General features: G+C 35.6%; 1 pseudogene; it reads right to left on the bottom strand.

Annotated features, from left to right (window-relative positions):
- Positions 1–11,401, bottom strand: part of LOC136208040 (uncharacterized) — a 133,800-nt pseudogene extending 122,399 nt beyond the window's left edge.
- Positions 11,402–15,741: the final 4,340 nt, after the last annotated feature.

The raw sequence follows: 15,741 nt of genomic DNA, 5'->3' as shown, positions 1-15,741 counted from the left end.
ATATTTCCGCTACTATACCTTAGCCTAATTTCCAACAAATAGTACGGAGTGGCACAAGCAAGGACTGTCAGGTTATCGACCGGTTTCCTTTGCAATGAAGTAGAGCGTAATCTTGTTAAGGAAGTAATCTTTAGGATCCGCTCAGGTGCTTGTCTATGATATACTATAACGGATTCGCCTTACCCATAGGAGAAGAGGATCCGCGAAGATCCACAGTAGAAAGGGATCCGCCAGGTTGGATGTCCGCATCATTAATGAGGAAGCTTATAAAATAAATGCTTAAGTGGTGAATCTCTCAGCCTAGTGCTTGATGGCATATATATGACTGGGGAGGTCATGGATTCGAATCACATAGGGTGGAGTGGAGATTTTTCTTTCTTATTTAATGTAAGCGGATTGTGCGCAATTTATTTTATTTTTTTTAAAAAAGAAATGCTTAAGCATAAAATAAGGTTGGAAATTGAGGATATTTTTTAGGATTTTATCTCCTTTTGAATTATATATATATATATATATATATATATATATATATATTGTAACAACATAACAAAGTAAAAAAAATTAAAAGTTACTATTGTTGGGTGTTATTTTGTAAATAAGCCTATTTCAACCTTAACTCATATGGATCTATTGTTGGCCCAGGACCTAGGACTGGAATGCGCAAGCCTAGGGTCCAAGGCTGGAGAGGCCCAAAAATATCTAATATATAGGCTTATATAGATCGGTTTAAAAGGAAAATTTATATAAACACCAAACAACTAAGAGCCTACAATTTATAAAGGTTCTAGTTTTTTTTTTTTTGAATGAAAGAATGATTATCATATAATGGTTTAAATATTAGCCAAAAGGCTTACAATACTTGAAGGGATAATATTCGTTGTGACAAGAGATGGACTTTCTAAATCGAGCTTGGCTAAACTATCAGCTATTATGTTGGCATTTCTTCTGACAAAACAGAACGAAATACTAGGAATGTAAGATTTTACCGCTCTACAGTCTTCGATTATCAAGCCAAAACTTGATAGATCTTCCTCGTCCTCTTGACACAAAGCTTTGATTACTACTTGAGCATCCCTTTCCATACTTACCTCCTCATCTCCTCTTTCTTTTATCCAACTGAGCGCTTCCCTGCAAGAAATGGCCTCCGCAACACTTGGGGATAGCACCCCTTTAATCGAACCATATCTTGCCACTACGAACTCCCCATGTTCATTCCTTGCCACAATCCTAATTCCCGTCCGATTTGCATTTGGTGCTGGTGCTGCATCAAAATTGAATTTCAAGCCTCTTTTATCAATTAAACATATCTCTCTTTGAGAGTAAGGTTTTATACCTCTATCTTGGGATTAACTCCTTCTAGTTTAGCTAGAGAAGAAACTCTTTATTGATTTATGATTAAAATCACCAGTTACGTCTTCAATCTGTATCAGTTGGTTGACGGGTTTGTCGAAGCCCGACAAAATAGATTAATAGTTCTTTTTACTGATTTCTCTATTGGACTACAATTTGATTTGTAGTAATAGTAAGACCAGGTCGAATCCCAAGAGAACAATTAACCTCTTAATTCAAATGAGCAAATAAAATAAAAAGGGGGGTTTTGATTTTTGATGGATTGATTAAATCAAATTAAACAAGTAAAGTAAATTGGAATTCAATAATGAGAAAAACCTGATTCAAGAGATTGGGTTCATTGGGTGTTCGTTGATCCTTGGTTTAAATGATAAACAAATGAAAATTCAAATCTTTGATTAAAGAGTATAAGGATTACCTAATTCACTCTTTCATTTTCTCTTAGTTTATTAATTTAAATGAAGCATCTAAATCAACCTAGTTATTAAGAAAAGGGAATGAAGCATATCCAATTTCTCAATAACTGCATTAGGATTAAGAAAGTTTATCAAATCAATTCCTATTGAGAGGAACGTCGACAAACAATAGCAATTGGCTGAATTTTCTTCCCAATCAATCTCAAGCAAAAACTCAATTACTCAAGATCGATTTTTGCTACTTGTTGTAATTCATTCAAGACAATTACGGATCAAGAATAAATACTTAGCAATAGAAGATCGAATACGATTCAATAATCATAAAAAGAAATTGAAGAAGAAAATCAGAACTTGAATTAATACTTGAAGAAATTAATACATGAAACCTGACAACTTTCAACCTAATGAAATCCCTCTTGAATCAGAAGATGAAACTTAGCTACTCATAATGAAAACAATTCAACGATACAATTGAAAATCTGTAAAACCTAGTTCTCCTCTAAGGAAAGTTAAGCCTCTATTTATAGGGGGGAAACCCTAAGAAGAAAGATTAAAATATCCTTAAGAGATAAGGAAAGAAAATAAATCTCTAATTAATTAATGATTAAATAGAGATAATAGGAAATATTCAAATCCTAACTAAAATAGAATACAATTAAATAAGATAATATCCCAAAATCAAATCTGAAAATATCTTCTTATCTCTTCCAAATTTGTCCAGCCACGTGCCCACGCCTTAACTGAAGTTGGCTGCTGTTTCTCAATTACAGCTGAGACAGGACGTGCCCACGCCTTAACTGAAATTGGCCTCTGATTTGCAATACTCCAAAATGCTCCAAAAGGCCACTAATTTCCAGATTTTTCACCAAATATCTAAACTTTCTCCCAAAACAAAATATGAAACGAAAACATCAATTAAACACCAAATGTTTCCAAATTACATAGAATAAGATAGAAAGTAACAAGACTAAAATGGTATTGTCAAACTTCCCCACACTTAAACTATGCTTGTCCTCAAGCATATAGAACATCCAAAACTCAATTAAGAACTATCTACACGATCTCACTAGTGAGTATGCATCAAGAATTTCCATTAAGAAGAATGACTCATAGGCAAGTAATCTAAGCATTAAGTTTTAATAGAGAAAACAAGCATTTAACTTCTTTCAACACTTTCCTTGGAATCAAAGCACGCAATTTAACTCTCTCACAAGGGGAATTCACTCTATTCACTCAAAGTGTTTAGGGTAATCAATAAGCACTCGAATCAAAACATAAACATGTCATTACCATAAGTTTGCTCAAAGATCAAATCGCCACCACTTGGAATGAAAGTATGCATTCAATAAACGGGTCTTTGTTCAAGGTTGTAACGGGGCTTAGGTAAGGGTGTGAAGAGAAAGGAAATTTTGGGCGAAAATAAGAATAGTAAGCCAAAGTAAATAACGTGAGTCTGCAATTAACGAAAATGACAATTCAGTCCCCTTTTTTTCTTTTTCTCTTTTTTTTAAAGATAACAAGACGCAACTAAAATAAGGAGATAGCTTTAAGAAATAAGCTACTGATAACAAGTGTTCAAGCATAATGAGGATATTGGAATGACGTTTGAATGCTTGACACTTAATATAGGAAGAGTAACATGAAACAAGTTCTTGTAGGATGAACTTTGTTTATTTATTTATTTTTTTCTTATTTTTTTCTTATTTTTTTTCTTTTTGACATAACATTAAAAGAAGGGGGTGGTGAAAAGTTCACCCCACCTATGCTAATAGTTGACTGAAAACATTGATAATTGCAGAGAAAGGATTCGACTTACTAATTCTTAAAAAAAATGGGGTAATTTAGAAGGATAAAAGTGAAAGGGAAAAGGGATGAAATGAGGTGTGTTAATGAAAGAAAAAGGCTAGAGGCTCAAAAGGGCTAACTAATGGACAAGAGTAGGGTAGGCTATTTAAGAATTCAAAAGTGGCTATACCTAAATGCCCAAATCATTTTGAAAGCACACAATCATCTATGTGGTCTTGAAATGCATCAAAGAGCAAATTCTAGAATGAACAAGTTATGTTTGATTAAACACTCAACAAGAAATATGGAGCAACAAGTGATGAATTGCTCAAAAGGCTCAAAATCTCACATATGTTAAATAGAGTTAAATGTTGCACTTTTTCATCCAATTCCAATGTCAAAATTAGCACAAATGCCCAAATTTTTGAAGAAAAACTACTTTGATACTTGCCTTCATCATTCATCAAAACTTAGATTTGAAGAATGCATATCACGTTAAAAATCAATGCAAAACAGTTGTATAAAAGAGCAATGGAGTTCCAAATCTTGTTTTGATTTTTTTTTTCTTTTTTTTGGAAACATTTAGGCAATTGATGCAGATGTTGGTTACAATCACTGATTTCCCTCCCCACACTTAAAATCTACATTGTCCCCAATGTATGCACAAGCAAACGGCTTAGAAAGATAAAGATAGAGATATAGAAAACGTCCCTTAACTGAGCCGATGCTGATAACAGATCAAAGAGGAGGTGGAGGAGGTGGAGCGAAACCCAAAAAACTACAAAGCCCTTCCACAATGTGAGTTAGTTTCCTGACTTCATCCTTCAGTTCTTGATTTTGAGTCAATAATTTCTGAATATCCGAACTCGAAGACGAAGAAGGCTCACCATCCTCAAAAACATTGTCACTTTCATCTACTCGCTTCCGCTTGGCGATTTTCTTGGGTTCCCCATAATCCCCAGATGGGAAGAAAGCAGAAGGTTCCTGCGCAGAAGAAACTAAACCCATCCTGTATAGACAATCAATATTAAGAGGTTCCATATCACAAGCTATATGCAAATCATTTTTCTCAAGACTGAACAACTTTAAATTGACGGCCAAGTGAGTGATAATTGAACCAAGGATTAAATTGCGAGAATTAGTTATAGCCGACTGAAATTGGTTAGCTAGCCAACATCCCAAATTAACTTTAATACCTTTTACCATACACCAAATAAAATATAATTCAGTTTTAGAACATAAGCTTGAACTATCCTTACGACCTGAAAAATTAAACGCTAACAAGCGATGAACATATCTCCATACAGGTTCAATAAAGTAAGAATCCTTGTTTGCATTTGCCCTATACAAACTCTTATCCGAAGACAATTCTTTCCAAGCATTAATAGGTTCGAAATTTCCAAAATCAACAACTGACTGCTTATAAATTTCAGTTTTAGCAAAAGCTTTGTCAATGAAACCCAAGGCTAAATTGAATTCAGTAACTGAATATTTAAATTCATGTCCCAATAATCTAAATTGAATAACCATAGGACTATCCAAATCAAAATTAGCAGGTTTGTCAAACTGAAATGTAGTGTAAAATTCTCTTGTTAACTCGATATAAGCAGGACAATTAATTGACAAGTAAATTTTCCAACAATTATTAGCAACCAAATCTTCAAAAGACTCAACCAAGCTAAAATGTTTAAGGGTAGCATAATCCACATACTTGCAAGGAAGTATAGTTTTAGACTGAATCAAAGCATATCGATTTCTCCTAGCCTGAGTTGAGAAAGAAAGATTACCTTTAAGAGCTTTTTCGGAAGGGGGAAGAATCGCCTTACCTTTTTGCATTTTTGATCTGCTAGTAGGAGGAATTTTAGAACCTTTTGATTTGGTTTTCTGCTTGTGATTGGAAGGAGGAACTGCTCCGATCACGTCCTCGGATGGGTCCTCCGGTGTTGCTGATTTTTGTGGCGAATGGGCGAACGGAACATCGATTTTCATTGTTCTAGCGGCGCGCTTCCTTCCCATAACTTTAAGAAAGGAATAGATGGGAAGAGGAGAAAAAAAATTGATAATTAAACCTCTAGACTCCAATGATCAGATGAAATCAAAAGGAGAAAGGAAATTATCCACGGCGCCGCTGCGGAAGAAAATGAGAAAGAAATTAGGTTTTTGCTTTTTTTTTTTGGCTATGCACTTATCAAGTGGTGGGTTTTCTCATTTTCGGTTTTTTTTAAATAAATAAAATAAATAGAACTGATACTAAAAAGAAAAGAAAGAGAAAAAAAAGCTAACTTAACCAAATGTTATCACGTTTTTTTTTTTCAACAACTTATTTTTTTTTTTTATATAATAATGATATAAATAGATGATATAAAGAAAACTGATAATAATAAAATAATAATAATAATTTAAATAAACAAAATAAAATAAAATGGTGGAGAGAAAAAAAAAGAACAGAGACTAATTTTGCTTAAGTCGTGGGCACGTCAATCGTCAATGTATTTATACAATAAAAGCTGTAACCAGTTTTTCATAAGCCGTGGGCACGGTTAAAATAAAACTGGTTTCTGCTTCTATTTGACCAAAAGGTTATAATTTGACACGTGGTCACGGCTTAAACGAAATTAGCCCCTGGAACTCAAACTAAAAATTAACAATACTAAAAAAAAGTTATTTAATGGGTTGCCTCCCAAGAGCGCAATTATTTAACGTCGCTATGCTCGACGAACTCCCTTTTTTTAAATTTTTCTCATAATGTGGGATTCCCACACTCATCTCTGACTCTAGTTCCTCTTTGAAACCTTCATGGAACACCTTCAAGCGATGTCCATTTACCTTGAAAACTTTATTCGTCTCGAGACTCTTGATCTCAACTGTACCATAAGGAAAAATGTTAATCACAACAAAAGGACCAATCCAACGAGAACGTAACTTACCGAGCATGAGTTTTAATCGAGAACTATATAATAAAACTTTTTGTCCGATTTGAAATTGTTTTCTCAAGATCATACCATCATGAAACAACTTCGTCTTCTCCTTATAAATTCTCGAATTCTCATAAGCTTCCAAACGTAGCTCCTCAAGTTCTTGCATTTGCAATTTTAGATTTACACCGGTTAGCTCCATATCCAAGGTACATCTTTGTATTGCCCAGAATGCTTTGTGCTCAATTTCCACTGGTAAATGGCAAGGTTTGCCGAACACTAACCTGTAGGGAGACATCCCTATTGGTGTTTTGTACGCGGTCCGATAAGCCCAAAGTGCATCTTCGAGACGCAAACTCCAATCTTTTCGTCCCGGATTGACCGTTTTCTCTAAGATAGATTTGACCTCTCGATTTGATACTTCAGCTTGCCCATTTGTTTGGGGATGATAGGCAGTGGATGTTCTGTGATTTACCCCATACCTTTTCAACAATACCTCAACTGAGCGATTGCAAAAGTGACTCCCTTGATCGCTTATGATGGATTTTGGAACTCCAAATCTACTGAAAATGTTAGACTTGATAAAACCTATAACAGCTTTAGAATCGTCAGTTTTGGTGGCTTTAGCTTCCACCCACTTTGATACATAATCGACAACTAAAAGTATATAAACATACCCACAAGATGACGGAAAAGGACCCATGAAATCAACGCCCCATACATCAAAAATATCACAAACTAGTATAGGTGTTTGAGGCATTTCATTACGATTAGAAATATTTCCGGTCATTTGGCATCGTTCACAACTTTTGCAAAACATGTATGCATCTCTAAACAATGTTTCCCAATACAAACCACAATCCAAAACTTTCCTAGCTGTTCTTTTGGGTCCAAAATGACCACCACATGCAAGATAATGACAGAAATTTAAAATTGATGCATGTTCATTTTCAGGTACACAACGTCTAATTACTTGATCCGAACAAAATTTCCACAAATATGGTTCATCCCACACATAATATCTTGCCTCCCTTTTAATTTTTTCTTTCCTAGAACGACTCATATCAGTTGGAAACTGTCTAATAACCAAGTAATTAACTATATCAGCATACCATGGAAGCAAACCTTGCACTTCGAATAATTGTTCATCAGGAAAGTGCTCGGAGAGAGGGAGAGGTTCTTCTTCTTGGATAATTCTACTCAAATGATCAGCTACTGAATTTTCAGATCCCTTCCGATCCTTAATCTCCAAATCGAACTCTTGAAGTAGGAGAATCCATCTTATCAACCTTGGTTTAGACTCCTTCTTTGCCAAAAGATATTTCAATGCTGCATGATCAGAAAACACAATTACTTTAGAACCCAACACATATGATCTAAATTTATCTAAAGCAAAAACAATAGCCAAAAGCTCCTTTTCTGTTGTAGAGTAATTTCGTTGTGCATCGTTCAAAGTCCTTGAGGCATAATAGATGACATGGTTCTTCTTATCAATTCGTTGTCCCAAAACAGCTCCGACTGCATAGTTGCTTGCATCACACATGATTTCGAATGGTTCATCCCACTTTGGTGGTTGAATGATGGGAGCATTTGTTAGCAACGACTTCAACTTATCAAAGGCTTCCTTGCACTCTTCTCCAAACTCAAACTTCACGTCTTGCTTCATCAAGTTAGACAAAGGTTGGGCTATCTTCGAAAAGTCTTTTATAAACCTTCGATAAAAACCTACATGTCCAAGGAAAGAACGTACTTCCCTAACATTTGTAGGGAAAGGTAAGCTAACAATTAAATCAATTTTAGCTTTGTCAACTTCAATTCCCTTAGACGAAATCACATGCCCCAAAACGATTCCTTGATTGACCATAAAATGACATTTCTCATAATTAAGCATTAAATTAGATTCAATGCATCGTTTCAGTATTTTAGTCAAATGGTTTAAACAACTATCAAAGAATCACCATAAACAGTAAAATCATCCATGAACACTTCAATGCATTTTTCAATATATTTAGAAAATATACTCATCATACAACGTTGAAATGTTCCCGGAGCATTGCAAAGTCCAAATGGCATCCTTCGATAGGCAAATGTTCCAAATGGGCATGTAAACGTCGTCTTCTCTTGGTCTTCTTTGGCAATAACGATTTGGTAATAACCTAAAAAACCATCAAGAAAACAAAAGAATAAGTTTCCAGCCAACCTTTCCAACATTTGATCAATAAAAGGAAGAGGAAAATGGTCCTTTCTAGTAGCCGCATTTAGCCTTCGAAAATCAATACACATTCTCCATCCGTTTTGCACTCTTGTAGGCACCAACTCATTATTTTGATTTCTTACCACTGTGATTCCCATTTTCTTTGGCACAACATGAACGGGGCTCACCCATTTGCTATCTGAGATGGCATAGATTATCCTTTCTTCCAAAAGCTTGATGACCTCTTTCAACACTACCTCTTTCAATACTGGATTGAGTTTTCTTTGTGGCTCCCTCACTGGTTTTGTATCTTCTTCTAAGAAAATTCGATGCATGCAAACAGATGGGCTAATGCCTTTAATGTCGGCTAAGGTCCACCCAATTGCCTTTTTATGCTCTTGAAGAACTTTGATCAAACTTTCTTCTTGCTCCGTGCTTAGACCTTTTGCAATTATCACCAGAAGTGTCTCCTCTTCTCCCAAATAGACATACTTCAAATGATCTGGTAAATCTTTCAATTCAAGCCTTGGAGCCTGCAAAATTGAAGGTAGCATTTTCTTGTAAGTATGAGGTATTTCAATATCAGATTTTTCTATACCTTTTTGCACCTCCTTCAATGAATTATCACTTCTTTGTTCATCTTCTTCCAACTCACTTAGACTATTTTTTGCTTGAAAATTTTCCTGCACAAGTGAGTCAATTACATCAACATGATAAACAGCATCTGAATTTTTTGGGTACTTCATGGCATCAAAAATAATAAATTTAACAATCTCTCCATCAAATTCTACGGAGAGAGTACCCTCATGAACATCAATCTTTGTTCTTGCTGTTTTCATAAATGGCCTTCCAAGTAACAAAGGTGCTGAATTTCCAGATGTATCATTCTCCATCTTCAAAATATAGAAATCCACCGGAAAAATCAATTCATTCACCTGCACCAAAACATCTTCCACAACTCCTTCCGGATAAGAGTTAGAACGATCAGCTAATTGAATCACTACCCTAGTTTCTTTCAAAGGTCCCAAATTAAGAGCATTATAAATAGAATAAGGCATTACATTTATTGATGCTCCTAAGTCTAGCATGGCATGTTCAATTCGTTTATTCCCAATAACACAAGGCATTGTAAACATGCCTGGGTCCTTACATTTAGTAGGTAGACTCTTTTTAATCACAGCTGAAACATTTTCCCCCATTCTTACTCTTTCATCAATTTTCAATTTTCTCTTATTTGTGCACAATTCCTTCAAAAATTTAGCATACTTTGGAATTTGCTTGATAGCATCAAGGAGTGGAATGTTTACCTCTACCTTTCGAAAGGTTTCCAATACCTCTCTCTCATATTCTTCCTTTTTTTATTTCACCAATCTTGAAGGAAAAGGGGCCAATTTAGATGGAATTAATGGAATAGGAGCAGATTTTACCTTAGGATCTTCCTTGGGTACAATTGGTGGCTCCTCTTATTTCTCTTCTCTTTTTGGAGGTGAAGTTGATTGAACTTCCTTCCCACTTCGCAATGTGATTAGAGAAGCATTTTCCTTTGGGTTCTCCATAGTTTGGGAAGGCAATTTTCCAGAATTTTGTGCCTCCAATTTATGAACTGAGGTAGCTAATTGAGTCATTTGACTTCCCAAATTCTGAATTTCTGCCTCCATTTTCTGTTGAAATTTAAAAGTACTTTCAGCTAGGCTTTTAACAATGTCTTCTAAAGGCATACCTGAGTTAGAAGTTGAAGGTCTGGATGGTCCTTGCACTTGAGGTGGTCGATTATATGACTGGTTTTGCAACCTTGGTTGTCCTCCTTGATTTCCATAATTAAAATTTGGATGATCCCTCCATCCCGAATTGTAAGTGTTGGAATAAGGGTCATATTTGCGTTGTGGTTGTCCTGGAAATCCTCCAATAGCATTTTCTTGTTGGAAATCTTCTTGTAATGATGGGCACTCATCAGTATGATGTCCCACATTTCAACATACTCCACATACCTTTTCGGGTTGCACTTTATCTGCAGCAATTTGACGAACCAAAGAAACTAATTCAGTAAACTTATTTTAAATGTTAGAATTACTTACCTCATTAACTTGTTGGGTCGTTTTGCTTGATCTTGTTCCGAATTGTTGGGAGTTTTCAGCCATAGTGGAGATTAATTGTCTTGCCTCATCGGGTGTCTTATTCACCAACGCTCCTCCACTAGCTGCATCAATCATGCTTCTATCAATTGGAGCCAATCCTTCATAAAAATATTGGATTAGGAGTTGTTCAGGTATTTGATGATGTTGGCAACTAGTGCAAAGTTGCTTGAACCTCTCCCAATATTCATATAAGGTCTCTCCAGAAGCTTTTCTAATTCCACATATCTCCTTTCTAATATTCGCTGCACGTGAAGATGGAAAGACTTTCTCAAGAAATAACCTTTGCATTTCGGTCCATGTCGTGATAGATCCCGATGGAAGATAGTACAACCAATCCTTAGCCTTATCTTTTAAAGAAAAAGGAAAGGCTCGTAGTTTAACTTGCTCTTCGGTTACTCGTTCGGGTTTCAAACCGGAACAAACGACATGAAATTCCTTCAAATGTTTATGAGGATCTTCACCTGTAAGACCATGAAAAGAAGGGAGTAAGTGAATTAATCCAGATTTAAGTTCAAAAGGTACCTCTGGATTTGGGAACTCAATGCAAAATGATTGGCAATTTAAATTGGGTGCTGCAAAATCCCTTAATGTTCTATTTCCAGCCATCGTCTCTTCCTCACTTTGAAAAACAAAATTTTCTCTGATTTCTTCTAAATTTTCTAAAGACGATGAACAAACACTCCTTTGTTTTGTTTCTTTTCTTAACCTCCGTATTTCTTTTTCTATTTCAGAAATAAATATTCGTTCACTTCCACGGGAGGTGCGGGTCATAAAAAGTATCAAAAACAAAGGAAAATGAATCAAGAAACTAAATTGTTCCCCGGCAACGACGCCAAATTTTGATGGGTTTGTCGAAGCCCGACAAAATAGATTAATAGTTCTTTTTACTGATTTCTCTATTGGACTACAATTTGATTTGTAGTAATAGTAAGACCAGGTCGAATCCGAAGAGAACAATTAACCTCTTAATTCAAATGAGCAAATAAAATAAAAAGGGGGGTTTTGATTTTTGATGGATTGATTAAATCAAATTAAACAAGTAAAGTAAATTGGAATTCAATAATGAGAAAAACCTGATTCAAGAGATTGGGTTCATTGGGTGTTCATTGATCCTTGGTTTAAATGATAAACAAATGAAAATTCAAATCTTTGATTAAAGAGTATAAGGATTACCTAATTCACTCTTTCACTTTCTCTTAGTTTATTAATTTAACTGAAGCATCTAAATCAACCTAGTTATTAAGAAAAGGGAATGAAGCATATCCAATTTCTCAATAACCGCATTAGGATTAAGAAAGTTTATCAAATCAATTCCTATTGAGAGGAACGTCGACAAACAATAGCAATTGGCTGAATTTTCTTCCCAATCAATCTCAAGCAAAAACTCAATTACTCAAGATCGATTTTTGCTACTTGTTGTGATTCATTCAAGACAATTACGGATCAAGAATAAATACTTAGCAATAGAAGATCGAATACGATTCAATAATCATAAAAAGAAATTGAAGAAGGAAATCAGAACTTGAATTAATACTTGAAGAAATTAATACATGAAACCTCACAACTTTCAACCTAATGAAATCCCTCTTGAATCAGAAGATGAAACTTAGCTACTCATAATGAAAACAATTCAACAATACAATTGAAAATCTGTAAAACCTAGTTCTCCTCTAAGGAAAGTTAAGCCTCTATTTATAGGGGGAAAACCCTAAGAAGAAAGACTAAAATATCCTTAAGAGATAAGGAAAGAAAATAAATCTCTAATTAATTAATGATTAAATAGAGATAATAGGAAATATTCAAATCCTAACTAAAATCGAATACAATTAAATAAGATAATATCCCAAAATCAAATCTGAAAATATCTTCTTATCTCTTCCAAATTCGTCCAGCCACGTGCCCACGCCTTAACTGAAGTTGGCTGCTGTTTGTTTCTTAATTACAGCTGAGACAGGACGTGCCCACGCCTTAACTGAAATTGGCCTCTGATTTGCAAATACTCCAAAATGCTCCAAAAGGCCACCAATTTCCAGATTTTTCACCAAACATCTAAACTTTCTCCCAAAACAAAATATGAAACGAAAACATCAATTAAACACCAAATGTTTCCAAATTACATAGAATAAGATAGAAAGTAACAAGACTAAAATGGTCTTGTCATTGGTATCAGAGCCAATCGTTTCCTAACCCGAAACTTCTTTTGGCAATGGTTCAACCCAGGCAACCTCAATATCCCATGGAAGCTAGTGACCAGAGATATGAAGAGCTGAGGGAACGCCTCTCGGAGCAGGTGCAAGCCAGTATCGAGCGACAAAGGCAGACAAAAGAAAGGATCCAGGAGTTAACCACCTCCCTGAACAATTTCAAACTTGAAGTTCTAACCTTAATCCGGCCACCTACCGGGGAACCAAATCAAAAGAGGGAACGAGTCCCTAAACTACAACCTCCAAGGAAACCCACACCACTATAGTCACCCCCACCCATGTTGCCTTTAGCAAATCGGCTGCCTCCTCAAATGGATCCTAGGGATCATGAGGTAAGAAGGCCTAATTATGTCCTTGTTCATAATGTTGATAGTGATAGTGATGGGTTTGATGATATTGGGGATAATGGCATGTTTAGAAATATGGGAAATATGTGGGATGATGGTCCCGTTGGTAACCGACGTGTGGGTATTGCTAGGGAAGATCCATACGTAGGGAACTTTGAAAAGGATGATGCTTTCAAACTTAAAATTGACTTACCTTCCTTTGGGGGCGAGTTAGATATAGAGGGGTTCCTAGACTGGTTATCTGAAGTTGAGTGTTTCTTTAAGTACGCTGGAATTTCTGATGAGAGGAAAGTAAGGCTGGTGGCGTATCGTTTGAAGGGAGGAGCATCAGTATGGTGGGATCAATTGAAGGAAGACAGGAGGAGAGGGGGCAGAGATCCGATTAGATCTTGGCTACGGATGAAGACGATGCTTAGGGAGCGGTTCCTACCGCCGGATTATGAGTAGTATATTTATAGTTCCTATAGAGGATGTTCTTAAGGGAATCAAAGTGTCCATGAGTATATCTCAGAGTTTTTAAGACTTTCAGGTAGGGGTAACTTGTCAGAAACCGAAAGTCAAAAGACTTCTAGGTATCTAGAAGGGTTGAGATACAACATCCAGGATCGCATTGGCACACAGATGGTGATTCGAGTATAACATGCCCAAAATTTGGCTCTAAGGCCGAATCCCAACTGATCGTTCAGACCCGAGATGGGTCTACGAGATCTGCAACTGACTAGATACTGGGAGGAAGAGATAATGTGAAGCACTATAACATGTTGGGGTTTAGTGTCCTATAGTCAATTGTTGCGGGATACAAACTTATTGTAAATGAATTGTTCTTTATATCATTTGTTTTAATGAGATATATGTTTTATAACTATATAAAGGCAATCCCTTTTAAGCACTAAATAAAGTCTAATAAAACGAAATCCGTAAGTTTGTTTAAAGTGATTATAAAGTGTTCATACAAGCATGAAGTGAGACAAAACTTTATAATAAACTAATAAACTTAAAACCACCCCAAGTCAAGTGATATATTTAGGATTGATATATCACAGTTGAGACTTGTATGTAACAATATCTTCTGTCCGACAGAAAGCTGATCTCACAAGCTTCACATATATAGATATCTGGACAGTTACATAGATCCGGTGAAACGTTGTTCATTAAGATTGGGGATCCGACTTGAGATAACAGGATGGGTAGATTCATCCTTGTCAACTGTTCATCTCATTGGTATTAATAGGTATAACTAATCCTCAGACTCAAATGAATGTTAATTGGTCATCCTAAATTACTGAATGTGAGACTTTGATCCTGTGGTCCCATGATCCTTAACAGAGATGACTCTAGGGTGTGAACTGCAAAGGTTAGGTGTCACAGGAAGTAATTTCAGGGTAGTTTTACATTGGATTGAGCATTTATCACTCCCGATTAATGGGAGATACATCCAAGGATCGTTTGTGGAAGACTCGACTCTAAACCCTTGCAAGGTGATAGCTTAAGAGTAGAAATTCGGATTTCACTTAACCTATCTTTTTGAGTTGACTCAGCCAATAACAAGTAAAATGAACGTCTCGCTATATGTGACTTGACATTACCTATAGTCATAAGATTCAGTTCAAGGATGTAGTTGATAAAGGATCGTATTATACAGTAACTAATACGAAAGGGTTAACGACAGAATCAACCTGTCTTCTTAACGGACTCTGGGGGAATGATTACGGACTTGCCAATAACATACTCTGTACATCATTCCGTTATGCAAGGGATTAAATATAATTCTTGAAGAAATTAATTTAATAGGTTGCATACGGCCAGAAGTAGTAAGGACCTAATGGATCACACATAAGACTTGGAACCAAAAGAGAGATGGATATGATTAATAGATGGAAGCCCAATTAAGCCCAGTAAGGCCCAAATACTAGGAGGGGGCCGAAATTTATATATGTTAGGAAGGAATTAATTTTATTCCATTAATCCTAATTAGATTAGGATTGTGAATTAAATTAATTAAGAGATAATTTAATTAGGAGTTTTAATTAGATTAATATACTCCTATTATTATCCAATTAGGTTATTTATTATTATCCTAAATGTATTTGATATATTATAAGATAATAATTAGGAATCCTATTCCGAATGGAATTCCTATTAAGTAACCTATTCTTATCTAACTAGGGTTTAGATATAAGCTAATATATATACCCCCCTATAGTGAATTTCGACCAAGCCCTATCTCTCCCCTACTTGTGATTTTCGAAATTGCTATATTAGTGAGAGAAAAAGAACTCTATTCCCAAGTTCGTGAACTAGAATTCATACGGCATTCCATCGATTGATTAATCTTATTCATCCCTCTTTCTCTTTGATCTTGTGTTGGTTTGTTAGAGGCAATCTATTTTGGTTG

The sequence above is a fragment of the Euphorbia lathyris genome, chromosome 10 (assembly GCF_963576675.1).
Source record: "Euphorbia lathyris chromosome 10, ddEupLath1.1, whole genome shotgun sequence".
NCBI lineage: Eukaryota > Viridiplantae > Streptophyta > Magnoliopsida > Malpighiales > Euphorbiaceae > Euphorbia > Euphorbia lathyris.
Note: the sequence above shows the minus strand (reverse complement) of the source record. Positions and strands in the feature narration are given on the sequence as shown.